Source organism: Triticum urartu, chromosome 3, assembly GCF_003073215.2.
Source record: "Triticum urartu cultivar G1812 chromosome 3, Tu2.1, whole genome shotgun sequence".
NCBI lineage: Eukaryota > Viridiplantae > Streptophyta > Magnoliopsida > Poales > Poaceae > Triticum > Triticum urartu.
Genome location: NC_053024.1, coordinates 707,381,392 through 707,396,968, shown reverse-complemented (window position 1 = coordinate 707,396,968; position 15,577 = coordinate 707,381,392).

Here is a 15,577-nt window from a genome sequence, read left to right as displayed (position 1 = left end):
GGAGAAGTATCCGAAAAATTCCCTCTACGCGGATTGCCCTTCGCGCGTCTACGGCTTTGGCCGGCGGCCTCCGGGGGCTAGCATGCCGCCAAATCTTGCGCCGGCGGCCTCTCACAAGTCTGGAAGTGTTGTGGCGGTTGCAAATGCCCGGCACGCGTGTCCGGGGTGTGCCCCCCTCACGGACGGCGCCGCCGCCGGCACCTGGAGGGGGAAAACGGACGCGTGGGGTCTACACGGAGGGGATCTTGCTGTGGGTCTGGCCCGGATGTTGCTCCAAAGTGTTCCTATGGGCTGACCTAACACAACCGGGTGGGGAGGTCCACTGGTCAAAGCCCGTCCGTGCAAAGTCAAAGGGGTAGATCCCGTGGTCAAACGCTACAGGGTTAGGCGGGACGGGGGCACTGGGGGTAGCAATGCCACCGGAGCGTCACACCGGGCCCTCGTACATGCGGGGTGGTGTGGTGGCATGTCTGAAGAGGCGGGACGCGTCTCACTAGTAGAAAAAGGGTCAATCGTGAAGCACATTAGTGCCGGTTTGTATTTGAGCCGGCACTAATGTATACATTAGTGCTGGTTCCAACGGCTAGCCGGGCCGCTTTCATTAGTACCGGTTCGTGGAGAACCTTTAGCACCGGTTCGTGCCATGAACCGGTACTAATGAGAGTGGTGGCAGGATGTTGCCAGAGTGGGGCCCCTCCAGCACCTTTAGTACCGGTTCGTGCCACAAACCGGTACTAAAGGTCGTCCTATATAAACCCTTCGTCCACCAGCACTCTGTTCTTCCCCCTTTCCCCTCTCCGGCCCTCTCCTCTGTTCTTCCCTTCTTCCTCTCGAGTTCATCACAAAATTTGCCCAAAATTTGTCAAGATTTGAAGGCCCTCATCCATTCAAATGATCACAAAGGTTAGCAACTTTGTCCTTTCATCTCTCATTGCTAGATTAGCTCTTGCATTGGTTTATATAGTGATTAATTTGTGAGTTTAGTAATTTGGGAGGATATATATATATATGTGCTAGTATTTGATTTATATGCAATTTGAGGTAAAAAATAACACTTAGTTTGCATATGTAGGTGTGGTTTACTTAGTGCCTTCTAAATCTCCATCGTAGCCACCGTCGATCGCCCGCACCGTCCCGTCGCCGGCACCACCTTGTGGTGAGCCTCTTGTTCATGAAATTTTATATAAAAATTGATGTTTGTGATTTGGATATATAGTTACTCGTATAATTATCTTACCCGTACGTTGTTTGTTATACATATAGTGCCATGGTTTTGATATCCGTCCCCGTCGGCCCTAGTCCTTGTTATGATTCGGATGTGGTATGTATATTCTCTTTTAAAACTAGTTGCATTTCGTGTTTATGACAAATTATGCCCATCAAGTTGACATAGAAATTTTTTCTAGGAGGTATCTGAACCTGAAATTCCAACCGACCCTATTGCCGAGAGGTTAAATTTAGTTGAAAGAGAAAACGAGGTACTTGAAAGAAAAATTGAAAAGAATTGAGGGGGAGAAGATGGAATTGGAGTTGCATGTTGCCGATGTCGTCGATGATCACAAGATCAAGATGGAGAAAATGCGCTTGAAGATTAGAAAGATTAGAAAATATGCCATCGATAGTGAGGCTTGGTATCATTATGCTGTTGGATCCATTGTTACCTTAGTTGCGATCTTGATCGTATTTGTTGTTGCATTTAAATGCTTTAGCTAGAGAGTTATTTGTTTGTTGCATTTAAGTGTTGTATGAACTTTATGTATGAACTTGTATTAATTTGGTCTATTCGGTGTTGTGTAATGAAGATGAGCCGGCAATGGATGTACGATGACCGATGCTCTCCCCAGTTCGTTGAGGGCGTGCGTACTTTTCTGCTTGCGGCTGAGGCAAACAAGCGGGCGGATGGTTTTATGCCTTGTCCATGTGCTCGCTGTAAGAATGGTCACAATTACTCTACGTCAAGAACCATTCACGTCCACCTGTTTAAGACCGGTTTCATGCCCCATTATAATGTTTGGACCAAGCACGGAGAAAGAGGGGTTATGATGGAAGACAATGAAGAAGAAGAGGACGACGACAGCTATCCTGGCCATGGGTTCCCTGAATACGATGATACAACAATGGGGGAAGAAGCTGAGCCGGTAATGCGGGAAGAAGTTGAGCCGGCAATGCGGGAAGAAGCTGAAGAAGAGGCATCAGATGAGCTCGTTGATGATCTAGGTCGGGCCATTGCCGATGCAAAGAGAAACTGCGCAAGTGATTTGGAGAAGAAGAAGTTGCAGCGCATGTTAGAGGATCACAAAAAATTGTTGTACCCGAATTGCGTAGGTGACAAGAAAAAGCTGGGCACCACACTGGAATTGCTGCAATGGAAGGCAGAGAATGGTGTATCTGACAAGGGATTTGGAAAGTTGCTGGTAATGATAAAGGATATGCTTCCAGAGGTCAACGAATTGCCTGAGAGTACGTATGAAGCAAAGAAGGTTGTCTGCCCTCTAGGGTTAGAGGTGCAGAAGATACATGCATGCCCTAATGATTGCATCCTCTACCGCGGTGAGTACGAGGATTTGAACGCTTGCCCGGTATGTGGTGCATTGCGCTATAAGATCTGCCACGATGACCCTGGTGATGTCGAGGGCCGGCGCCCCAGGAAGAAGATTCCTGCCAAGGTGATGTGGTACGCTCCTATAATACCACGGTTGAAACGTTTGTTCCAAAACAAAGATCATGCCAAGGCGATGCGATGGCATAGAGAAGACTGTAAGAAAGAGGGAAAGTTGAGAGTACCCGCTGACGGGTCGCAGTGGAGAAAAATCGAAAGAAAGTACGGGAAGGAGTTTGCAGATGACGCAAGGAGCGTATGGTTTGGTCTAAGCGCAGATGGCATTAATCCTTTTGGGGAGCAGAGCAGCAACCATAGCACCTGGCCTGTGACTCTATGTTTGTATAACCTTCCTCCTTGGTTGTGCATGAAGCGGAAGTTCATTATGATGCCAGTTCTCATCCAAGGCCCTAAGCAACCCGGCAACGACATTGATGTGTACCTAAGGCCATTAGTTGAAGAACTCTTACAACTGTGGAATGGAATAGGTGTACGTGCGTGGGATGAGCACATGGGGGAAGAATTTGACCTAAAGGCGTTGTTGTTTGTGACCATCAATGATTGGCCTGCTCTCAGTAACCTTTTAGGACAGACAAACAAGGGATACCGCGCATGCACGCACTGTTTGGACGATACCGACAGTATATATTTGGCTAATTGTAAGAAGAATGTGTACCTGGGACATCGTCGATTTCTTCCGAGCAGGCATCCCGTAAGAAAGAAAGGCAAGCATTTCAAAGGTGAGGCAGATCATCGGACGAATGCCTCGCCACCGTACTGGTGCTGATGTACATGATATGGCCAAGGATTTGAAGGTGGTCTTTGGAAAGGGTCCTGGTGGACAACCTGTTCCGAATGACGCTGACGGACGCGCACCCATGTGGAAGAAGAAATCTATATTTTGGGACCTGCCCTATTGGAAAGACCTCGAGGTCCGCTCCGCAATCGATGTGATGCACGTGACGAAGAATCTTTGTGTGACCCTGCTTGGCTTCTTGGGCGTGTATGGGAAGACAAAAGATACACCTGAGGCACGGGAGGACCAGCAACGTATGCACAGAAAAGACGGCATACATCAGGGTCATGCAAGCTACGCTCTTACCAAAGAAGAGAAGGAAATCTTCTTTGAATGCCTGCTCAGTATTAAGGTACCGTCTGGCTTATCATCGAATATAAAGGGAATAATAAACATGGCAGAGAAAAAGTTCCAGAACCTAAAGTCTCATGACTGCCACGTGATTATGACGCAACTGTTTCCGGTTGCATTGAGGGGGCTTCTACCGGAAAACGTTCGATTAGCCATTGTGAAGCTATGTGCATTTCTCAATGTAATCTCTCAGAAGGTAATCGATCCAGAAATCATACCAAGGTTACAGAATGATTTGGTGCAATGTCTTTTCAGTTTCGAGTTGGTGTTCCCACCATCCTTCTTCAACATCATGACGCACGTCCTAGTTCACCTATGCGAAGAGATTAACGTTTTGGGTCCTGTATTTCTACACAATATGTTCCCCTTTGAGAGGTTCATGGGAGTCTTAAAGAAATATGTTCATAACCGTGCTTGGCCAGAAGGAAGCATCTCCAAGGGCCGTCAAAATGAGGAGGTCATTGAGTTTTGTATTGACTTTATTCCTGACCTTAAGCCGATTGGTGTTCCTGAATCGTGGCATAAGGGCAGACTGGATGGAAAAGGCACGCTAGGAGGGGAACAAATAATATGTATGGACGGACATTCTCTCACTGAAGCACACTACACAGTTCTACAGAATTCCGCCTTGGTGGCTCCGTATATGGATGAACACAAGAATTTGCTACGCTCCAAACACCCGGAGCGGTCTGATGACTGGATTACACGTGAACAAACCAGGAGTTTCGCCAGCTGGTTGGAAGCACGTACCATGCATGACACCTCTATTGAAGATGACCTGTACTTGCTGTCCCAGTTACCATCTTCGAATATAATGACTTTCAAAGGGTACGAGATAAATGGTAATACATTTTACATGATCGCCCAAGATAAGAAGAGCACCAACCAAAACAGTGGTGTCCGCTTTGATGCAGAAACCAAGATGGGAAAGGAAACATATTATGGTTATATACAGGACATATGGGAACTTGACTATCGACGTGGTTTGAAGGTCCCTTTGTTTCGGTGCAAATGGGTCAATATGACATGAGGCGGGGTAACGGAAGACCCGCAGTACGGAATGAAAACAGTGGGTCTCAACAATCTTGCGTATGCAGACGAACCACTCGTCCTAGCCAATGATGTGGCACAGGTTTTTTATGTGAAGGACATGTCTACCAAGCCAAGAAAAATAAAAGATAAGGAAGTGAATGCATCGTATGATGAGTCAAAGCGGCACATAGTTCTTTCTGGGAAGAGAAACATCGTGGGAGTGGATGACAAGACAGAAAAGTCAGAAGATTATGAAAAGTTTGATGAAATTGCCCCATTCACAGTGAATATTGACCCGAGCATCCCGTTAAATGATGAAGATTTTCCATGGCTACGACGCAAAGGGACACACGCGAAGAAAAAGTTTCACACCCAAAGATCTGGGATGTGATCGGCTTAGCTATCATCACTTTCTTTTGTGTTTCACACCCAGGAGGGAATCTCTATAATAGTTAGGGTAGCTAGTTACGTGTTTTGGCATTTGAAACGCGAAGAAATTTTATGTGCAAGCAAATTCTTTCATGCATTTATTGATTTTTTCAGCTAAATGACCCTGAAATTGAAAAGCATTTCAAATGAACTCAGAAAAGGATGAAAGTTGGCATGGTATCATAATTTGACCCACATAGCATGTGCAAAAAAGTAGAGAGGGTTACCGCAAAAACTGGATACACTTCGTGTACAGAATGGACAATCTGTTTTGAAGTATCAGGGTTTCGGACGAAAACTCATGCGTTACAAAGGCATTTCATTTTTAAATAACTTAAGCATTACCAAATTGAATATAATGATAAAACACACTAATATTAAACATAATAAAAAAGAATCACTGGAAAATGTATTTTTAAAGTTAAGTTATTCACAAACTAGTGATTCACACAAATTTCAAATAATTCAAAATTTAAACTATTCAAATTTAAAAACTACCGGCACTAACTGAAAGTTTCTAAAAACTATCAAAAATATTCACAAAGAAACTCTAAATACAGCAAAAAACAACTAAAAATAAATAAAACAAAATAAATAAAGCAGAAAAGAAAAAACTAAATGAAAAAAGCCCACCTACCGGGCCACAGCGGCCTGCATACGACTAGAAACCCAACCTGTTGTTGGGCCAGGATGCAGGCCCGCAAGCCCAATAGGCCCCACAGGGCAGAGTAGCAGAGGTAGGCCCAGAAGGCCTGCTTCAGAGAGGAGCTCGAGACAGCAGCGACGGCGGGGCTTAAAAGCAGGTGTGAGCGCCCTTCGGCTAGCGAGGTGGGACTAAACTTCTGCGCCCCTCGCCTGGCAGCGCAACCCCTTTAGTACCGGGTTGTGGCGCCAACCGGTACTAAAGGGGGGGCCTTTAGTACCGGTTGGAGCCAGGAACCGGTACTAAAGGGGGGTGCTCCCCCCCGCTTGGCCTGGCCAAAACAGGCCTTTAGTACCGGTTGGTGGCTCCAACCGGTACTAAAGGTGTCCCCTATATAAGAAACACTTCGAAAATTTTCAGTTTCTCATCTCCCACTTCTCTCTGCCGCCGCCCCGTCCCGCGCCGTCGCCGCCCCCGTCGCGCCGTCCCCGTCGACTCCGCGACGCCCCCGTCCTCGTCGCGTCGTCCCCGTCGACTCCGCGGCACCCCCGTCGCCGTCCCGGTCACCCATCCCCTCGCTTTGCCGTTGCCATCGCCTTTGGATCGACCCCGCCCTCGCCGTCGCCGTCGCCTCGACCTTGCCCGCGCGCGCTGTGAGCCCCTCCCCCGGCCCCTCTCCTCCCTCCAATCGATCGTAGCGCACACCGGCGCCGGCGCCGGCGCCGACCGTGCGCACACACACGCGCGCGCGCACACACACACTACATGCATGCACACACACACACACACACACTACACACACACTAGACGCGCACACACACACACAATTTTTCTGTTTTTAGCTTTTAGTTTTTTCTGTTTTTCTGTTTTTCATACAAAGGTTTAGATGAATTAATTAATTAGATTAGATTAATGTCAAATAGTATGTAGAAATGTTAGTTATAATATATATAATGTCAAATGTTATAGAAATGTTAGTTATATAGAAATGTTAGAAATTTTGGAAATGTTAGTTTTAGCTAGCTAGATGAATTAGATTAATTTCAAATTGTTAGATGATGATTGATGTTTTTTTAGTTTCTTATATTTTTAGTTATAAAATTTAGAATTTGCATATATGAAATCATCACAATCCATCATTTAAAAAATGTTACTTTACTTTTGCGGCATATAGTATTTTGTTGTCGACGATGCCCGGCCCGCATCCTCGCCGTCGACACGTCCGCGACGACGTCCTGCTTCAGAGGACCCATGTCCGGGACTGGGCTCCGCCGGGCTGGCACTGGGAGGTGCTACCTTCAGGGGCGCGACGCTTGGTGAGGAACCCGGCCCCGGGTCCCATCGTCGACCCTCATCTCCTTTGGTGGCATTCACGTGGGCCACTTTCGGTGCGGAGGGAGCCGGCCCCGCCGGAGGTGGTGTTGGAAATATGCCCTAGAGGCAATAATAAAAGCATTATTATTATATTTCCTTATCCATGATAATTGTCTTTATTCATGCTATAATTGTGTTATCCGGAAATCGTAATACATGTGTGAATAACAGACACCAACATGTCCCTAGTAAGCCTCTACTTGACTAGCTCGTTGATCAACAGATAGTCATGGTTTCCTGACTATGGACATTGGATGTCATTGATAACGAGATCACATCATTAGGAGAATGATGTGATGGACGAGACCCAATCCTAAACATAGCACAAGATCGTATAGTTCGTTTGCTAGGGTTTTTCCAATGTCAAAGTATCTTTTCCTTAGACCATGAGATCGTGTAACTCCCGGATACCGTAGGAGTGCTTTGGGTATACCAAACGTCACAACGTAACTGGGTGACTATAAAGGTAGACTACGGGTATCTCCGAAAGTGTCTGTTGGGTTGACATGGATTAAGACTGGGATTTGTCACTCCGTATGACGGAGAGGTATCACTGGGCCCACTCGGTAATGCATCATCATAATGAGCTCAAAGTGACCAAGTGTCTGGTCACGGGATCATACATTACGGTACGAGTAAAGTGACTTGCCGGTAACGAGATTGAACGAGGTATTGGGATACCGACGATCGAATCTTGGGTAAGTAACATATCGATTGACAAAGGGAATTGCATACGGGGTTGATTGAATCCTCGACATCATGGTTCATCCGATGAGATCATCGTGGAGCATGTGGGAGCCAACATGGATATCCAGATCCCGCTGTTGGTTATTGACCGGAGAGTCGTCTCGGTCATGTCTGCCTGTCTCCCGAACCCGTAGGGTCTACACACTTAAGGTTCGGTGACGCTAGGGTTGTGAAGATATGTATATGCAGTAACCCGAATGTTGTTCGGAGTCCCGGATGAGATCCCGGACGTCACGAGGAGTTCCGGAATGGTCCGGAGGTAAAGAATTATATATAGGAAGTGCTGTTTCGGCCATCGGGACAAGTTTCGGGGTTATCAGTATTGTACCGGGACCACCGGAGGGGTCCCGGGGGCCCACCGGATGGGGCCACCTGTCCCGGGGGGCCACATGGGCTGTAGGGGGTGCGCCTTGGCCTAGATGGGCCAAGGGCACCAGCCCCAAAAGCCCATGCGCCTAGGGTTCCACTTAAGGGAAGAGTCCCAATGGTGGAAGGCACCTCTAGGTGCCTTGGGGGGGAGGGAAACCTCCCCTTGGCTGCCGCACCTAGGAGATTGGATCTCCTAGGCTGGCGCACCACCCCCCCCCCTTGGCCCTCCTATATATAGTGGGGGAGAGGAGGGACTTCATACACCAGCCCCTGGCGCCTCCCTCTCTCCCCGTTACGTCTCTCTCTCGTAGTATAGGCGAAGCCCTGCTACTGTGACGCCCTGCATCCACCACCACGCCGTCGTGCTGCTGGATCTTCATCAACCTCTCCTTCCCCCTTGCTGGATCAAGAAGGAGGAGACGTCTCCCGTCCCGTACGTGTGTTGAACGCGGAGGTGCCGTCTGTTCGGCGCTTGGTCATCGGTGATTTGGATCATGTCGTGTTCGACTACATCATCACCGTTCTTTGAACGCTTCCGCACGCGATCTACAAAGGTATGTAGATGCATCCGATGACTCGTTGCTAGATGAACTCCTAGATGGATCTTGGTGAAACGAGTAGGAAATTTTTTGTTTTCTGCAACGTTCCCCAACAGGTGGTACGTCGCCGTGTCAGGGAGGAGGACGAGCACGTCCATCGCTACATGGCTGCTATGGACGTCAGGTTCTCCAATACCTGGCAGGTTCTTTGGGGAGATCACCCGAGCTATGATCCAGTGATGGTTCCTTCTCTTTGGGTGTCCACCGCCCGCACCTCAGGAACCGCGAGTGGCCTAGATTACTCTGTACTATTCGATCTTTATTAGCTTGCTAGCTAGCTAGCTAGTGATGTATTCAATATTATATCTATTATTCGAGATGATGTATTCGAGATTATATCTATTATTCGAGACGATGTATTCGAGATTATATCTATTATTCGAGATTATACTAAATTGTTTTATATTTCTTTTGGCATAGTTAAATAAAAGCTATGGCGGACAATACCGACAGAGATAGAGAACAGACCATGCTCGATATCATACGCGGGCCAGATGATGATCAGAATGAAGAAGATTTTGACGGCTCCGAATTTCTAAACAACACCGGAGAGGGTGATATGATATTCGATCGCGACGACCGAGAAGATGAAGTCATGAACTACGACGAAGAACATGTTGATCCTGAAACAACAAACACCGGCGAGGTATATATATTTATATAAGCAGGAATCTGGTGATCATCGCATGTTTTAAATGAGTTGAAGATATATTAACGAATCGATCTTTCTTCTTTCAGCCATCCAGATTGAGCAAATCTTCAGGCAAAAGGACGAAACGAGGCCCGAACAAAAAGTTGAAGGAGGGCGTAAAGTACAATATCGAGGCAATCAGACCTAATGGCGAACCATTAGCGCCTAAGAAGATTGCGGACAAGTTCGTTCGTCAGTGCGGAGTTATTGTGAAGGACCAACTCCCGATCTCCCTTCAAGAATGGAGAAAGCCAGCAAATCCACGTCCAGATGTTACTTTTGTCGACGAGAAGCAAAAAAATCTGCTTTGGGATACTCTCATGGAACATTTCACCTTACCAGATAATTTCACAGAAGCAGACGTGCGGAAAGTCAAGGACGCTGCTTTTAGGAAGATGGCGGTTGCATTCAAGAACCACAAGAGAATGACATGGGAGAAGTACGTCAAGGGAGGAAGGAAGACTCCAGTATTCGAGGGGATACTAGAGAATCAAAGTGCTCATTGGGACGATTTCGTGAAATTCAAGGATTCAGAATTAGCTAAGGAACGATCGAGAATAAACAAGAAGAATGCCGAAAAAAAGGATAAGTTCCATAAGCTGGGGCCAGGTGGCTACGCGGTGGCAATGCCTAAGTTGGATAAGTCTGAGAAAGAGATGGAGGATGCAGGTGTCACTCCGGTTAGTAAGAGCTGGCCCCCCAGGTGCAGGACTTGGTTCTATGTGCATGGGGGGGAGTTGGACCCGAAGACAGGCAATGTTTCGACGAAGGCATGTCTGAATGGAGCCGATGATGCGCTACTTGTTGCAATAGAAGAGGCTCGATCGGGGGTGTTCCAGCCCAACAGAGAGAACGACGAGCTTACGCGTGCCCTGGGAAATCCTGAACACCCGGGAAGAACACGAGGCAAGGGCCCTATTTCGTGGTATGAGGGGTTTTCGGACTGGAACGCCGACTACAGAACCCGTGCGAGAAAGAAGATTGCGGAGGAGAAGAAGAGGAAGATGGAGGAGGAGCAAAGGAAGCTCGACTATGAACGCCTTCAAGGCCTAGAAGAAAGTCAAGCGGAATTGGCAGCTAAATTCCAGCGGCAGTAGGAGCAGATCGACTCACTTAGCCAGCAAAGGGGGTCTCAGCAGCTGCAGCAGCTAGCGGATGATCCAGTATTGGATACCACCGCCCCATCCATGCCGAGAAGCAGCGTGGGTTCCGCCCCGGGCGACGCAGTAGTGCTGGATAGATACCCCATGGATGACATCGCGGAGAACACTAACTGTGAGCTACACTTCAAAATGAAGAACATATCCATGAAGGTGGCGAACGCCGTTGCTTTTTCAAATTCCCCCGAGGCAACCTTCCATTGCAACACGATTCCAGCGGGCTATGCTCGTGTCTTGGTTGATGAGGTGGTGGACCAATATTCGGGGCTAGAGCTTGACATTCCTGGAGGTGATGAGGAGCACACACTCGGAGATGCCAAACATCGTATCATCCTATGGAGAAAGGATTGCATCATTTTTCGAAGGCCACCGACACCGCGTCACCCGACTCCTCGTCGAAGTCCGCCACCGAGTCAGCAGACTCCTGCTCCTCCAAGTCCACCAACGCGTGAGGCCACTCCTCCTCCTCCAAGTCCAGCAAAGTGTCAAGCCACTCCTCCTCCAAGTCCAGCACAGCTTCAGGCCACTCCTCCCCGTCCAACTCAGCCCCGTCAGCCGTCTCCGCCGCCTCAGCAATCGCAGAAGAGACACCCCGCAGCTATGGTGCGTAGCGGTACCAGTCGAGGTCATAGTACAAGAAGTACAGGCGGAGGCAAGCGATATAAATATGGTCCAAACCTCACTACTCCTCTTCCTGCGAGGGCTTACGACAGGACCGAGGAGCAAACCTATGCCATAGTGCGGGCAGAAGTCGACGCCCATTTTGGACCGAAACCGCCACCGCCGCCAAGGGAGAAAGTGCCTGTGGAAGTAGTTGACCACTTCATTCGTATGGCTCAACCACCAGCTCCTAAGCCTGTTGACACAGACTATGAGCGCCACATCAGGAAGTTACATCGACAACGTCTACAGAAGGAGGCGAGCTCGAGCTCGAGCAAACAACAAGCAGCTGTCAAAAAATGCGGGAAAACCGTTGCCCAGCTAGGAGAACAGGCGGCGCAATCGACCCCCCCGCTTGTTGTGCCGACAACACGTGACAGTACGCGCGCCCAATATTATTGTGGCCAAACAGTTTACGTTCCCGAGGTGGGCGATGTGGTAATAACCCAGGAGCATATAATGCAGGCTGAAGAACTCAAGATCACTGTTGGACAACTCCTCGAGATCGAGGACATGCCTGTGATTACAGAGGAGGAAATAAAACGGAAATATGTCCGGGGCCAACCTTTGGTCAAGCCAGAAGATGTCAAGAAGCTCCCAACGAGAATGTATGAATTGCATCAATGGTACATGGACATTACCAAGAGATCCGATCGAGAGTCCCTCATGGTGTATGTCAAGAAGGATCATTACTACCATGAGAAAGCTGTGGCCGTTGAGTATTCTGAACTGTTTCAGTTATACAATCAAGACGCACTCGACAAATCTATCGTCAGTTGCTATTGTCTGTAAGTGATTTCTTTCTGTAATTAATTTAAGTCTCAAGCTAGCTGTAGTGATCCTTTTGATCAATCATTACCTGTAATTATCCTCACTATATTCTTTTCTGTGGTATTATGCAGGATGAAGATGTATGAAATGAGAAAAGGTGGACGCTATGGCATTGGGTTCATTGACCCAAACACCGTTAATCAATACACATGGAAAATGAGCAAGTATTATGAAAAGCAGGTAGAGGACAGCATGATAGAGTTCTTGAAGGGCCTCAAATACAATGAAGATATACTACTTCCTTACAACTTCGAGTGAGTCACACTTTCTTGTACTACAAATTCTCTGTTTTTGCCTACTAGCTAGCTACATGTTTTTGCTTACATATGCCCGCTTAATTAAGACATGCAAACGTGTGTGCATGCAAATTTCACTGGATCTTGTGTATCATTAAAGTTGACGCCGGAACAGTTGAAATACTGGACTCGCTACTCAAAGCAAATAGTGACTACAACATCTTGTATGGGATAGTCAGCATGTAATTTCAATCATTATTAACTATATATCTCGGCCTATTTAGTTCGTCATTTCATGATATGAACTATTTAATAACCCCTTTATTCATTTTCTTTGTCGGCGGGCAGGGCTTGGGCAAGGTTCATCAGCGTCACGGAAGGCGAATGGAAACCACAGCTGAAATGGTTTCGATCCAAGGTAAGTAATTAAGTAGTACTAGCTAGCTAGCTAGCTGCCATCTCTTTAATTATCATGCTTGATTAATTATTATCTGATCAAATTAAATTCCATTCTCGTAGTAAAGGCCCTGAAGCAGGCGCAGGGGACTAATCTGTGTGCATACTGCGTTTGCGAGAACATTCGCATGATGGCGTCCGAAAGGAGCAGATCTCAAAGATAGGAATGGGTACGCTTGTCAGAATACTATTCACAATTTTTACACCATTATCGATATCTAGTCACACAACTAATACACATGCATATTGATCTCCTTCTTAACAGTTCAAAGAGGTGCGGGACAAGCTCCTAGAAACGGAGCGCGTAGAAGCACTTCAAGAGGAAATAGCGGGATTTTTGCTCGACCGGGTCATAAATCCGAAGGGAGAATACTATTACCCGCTACCGCCCCCATCGAACATGTCATGAACCACTTCCAATTGTCATCGTGCTCCGAAGGCACCAATTAGGCTAATGCCACTGGCTCCGAAGGCAACATGCATATGTAGGAGAAATTGTATATAGCTATACATGTGTGTATGTGTAAATTAATATGGTGGTTTGTGAGACATTGATGATATATATATATATGATTGGTTCTACTAGAAATTCTGTATATATATATATATATGCATAACGTGTACAATGTGTAGTACCGTAAAATACCAGCAAACGAAAAAGAATTAAAATGGAAAACACAAAATAAAATGAAAAAGAAATCATAAAACCAAAAACCCCCAAACATTTTAGTACCGGTTGGTGTTACCAACCGGTACTAAAGGGCTCCCGCCTCCGGAGCTGGCTCGTGCCACGTGGTTGCCCTTTAGCACCGGTTCGTGCTGAACCGGTACTAAGGGGGGGGGCCTTTAGTGCCGAAATGTTAGTGCCGGTTCCGAAACCGGCACTAAAGGGCCTTACGAACCGGTGCTAATGGCCCGTTTTCTACTAGTGTCTCCGGTGCGTGGCCCCCCTCACGGTAGGCGATTACACGGTAGTAGACGTTCTGCGGTAACGATGCGGCGTCAATATTACTAAATACTCGGAGCGCGATAAAATCATGAGTTTTTTTGCACGACGTGGGCACATGTGCTATAGGAACGATGGCATTTTTTCATAATTTTTGGTGATGGAGAAGTATCCGAAAAATTCCCTCTACGCGGATTGCCCTTCGCGCGTCTACGGCTGTGGCCGGCGGCCTCCGGGGGCTAGCATGCCGCCAAATCTTGCGCCGGCGGCCTCTCACAAGTCTAGAAGTGTTGTGGCGGTTGCAAACACCCGGCACGCATGTCCGGGGTGTGCCCCCCTCACGGACGGCGCCGCCGCCAGCACCTGGAGGGGGAAAACGGACGCGTGGGGTCTACACGGAGGGGATCTTGCTGTGGGTCTGGCCCGGATGTTGCTCCAAAGTGTTCCTATGGGCTGACCTAACACAACCGGGTGGGGAGGTCCACTGGTCAAAGCTCGTCCGTGCAAAGTCAAAGGGATAGATCCCATGGTCAAATGCTACAGGGTTAGGCAGGACGGGGGCACTGGGGGGTAGCAATGCCACCGGAGCGTCGCACCGGGCCCTCATACATGCGGGGTAGTGTGGTGGCATGTCCGAAGAGGTGGGACGCGTCTCCGGTGCGTGGCCCCCTCACGGACGGTGATTACACGGTAGTAGACGTTCTGCGGTAACGATGCGGCGTCAATATTACTAAATACTCGGAGTGCGATAAAATCATGAGTTTTTTTGCACGACGTGGGCACATGTGCTATAGGAACGATGGTATTTTTTCATAATTTTTGGTGATGGAGAAGTATCCGAAAAATACCCTCTACGCGGATTGCCCTTCGCGCGTCTACGGCTGTGGCCGGCGGCCTCCGGGGGCTAGCATGCCGCCAAATCTTGCGCCGGCGGCCTCTCACAAGTCTGGAAGTGTTGTGGCGGTTGCAAACGCCCGACACGCGTGTCCGGGGTGTGCCCCCCTCACGGACGGCGCCGCCGCCGGCACCTGGAGGGGGAAAACGGACGCATGGGATCTACACGGAGGGGATCTTGCTGTGGGTCTGGCCCGGATGTTGCTCCAAAGTGTTCCTATGGGCTGACCTAACACAACCGGGTGGGGAGGTCCACTGGTCAAAGCCCGTCCGTGCAAAGTCAAAGGGGTAGATCCCGTGGTCAAAGGCTACAGGGTTAGGCGGGACGGGGGCACTGGGGGGTAGCAATGCCACTGGGGGGTAACCCTGACACAGATGACCGCCGGGTCTATCCCTTTAACTTTCGCTGGACGTAGTTTGACCGGCGGGCCTTTTCACCTTGTTGTCATAGCCCAGCCATAGCTACACCCCCAACACAGTCCCGGCACAACCCACCCCAAGATTCCCTCTGCGTCGGCCCGACGTGGCCGTTTCCCCCTCCGGGGCACGGTGGCATCCACGCCCGTGAGGGGGGAGGGGGCACACCCCGGAGCCGCGTGCCTGCGTCTGCCACCACGTTTCCACAACCGTAGGAGGGCCCACCGCAACACCTGGCGGCATTGCTACCCCCCACAGGTACCCCGTCCCGTCTAACCTCTCCGTGACACGACGGAAGAAGGCCGTGTGGGGGGCAATCGATATATGTTTTCTGTACATTTAAGTTA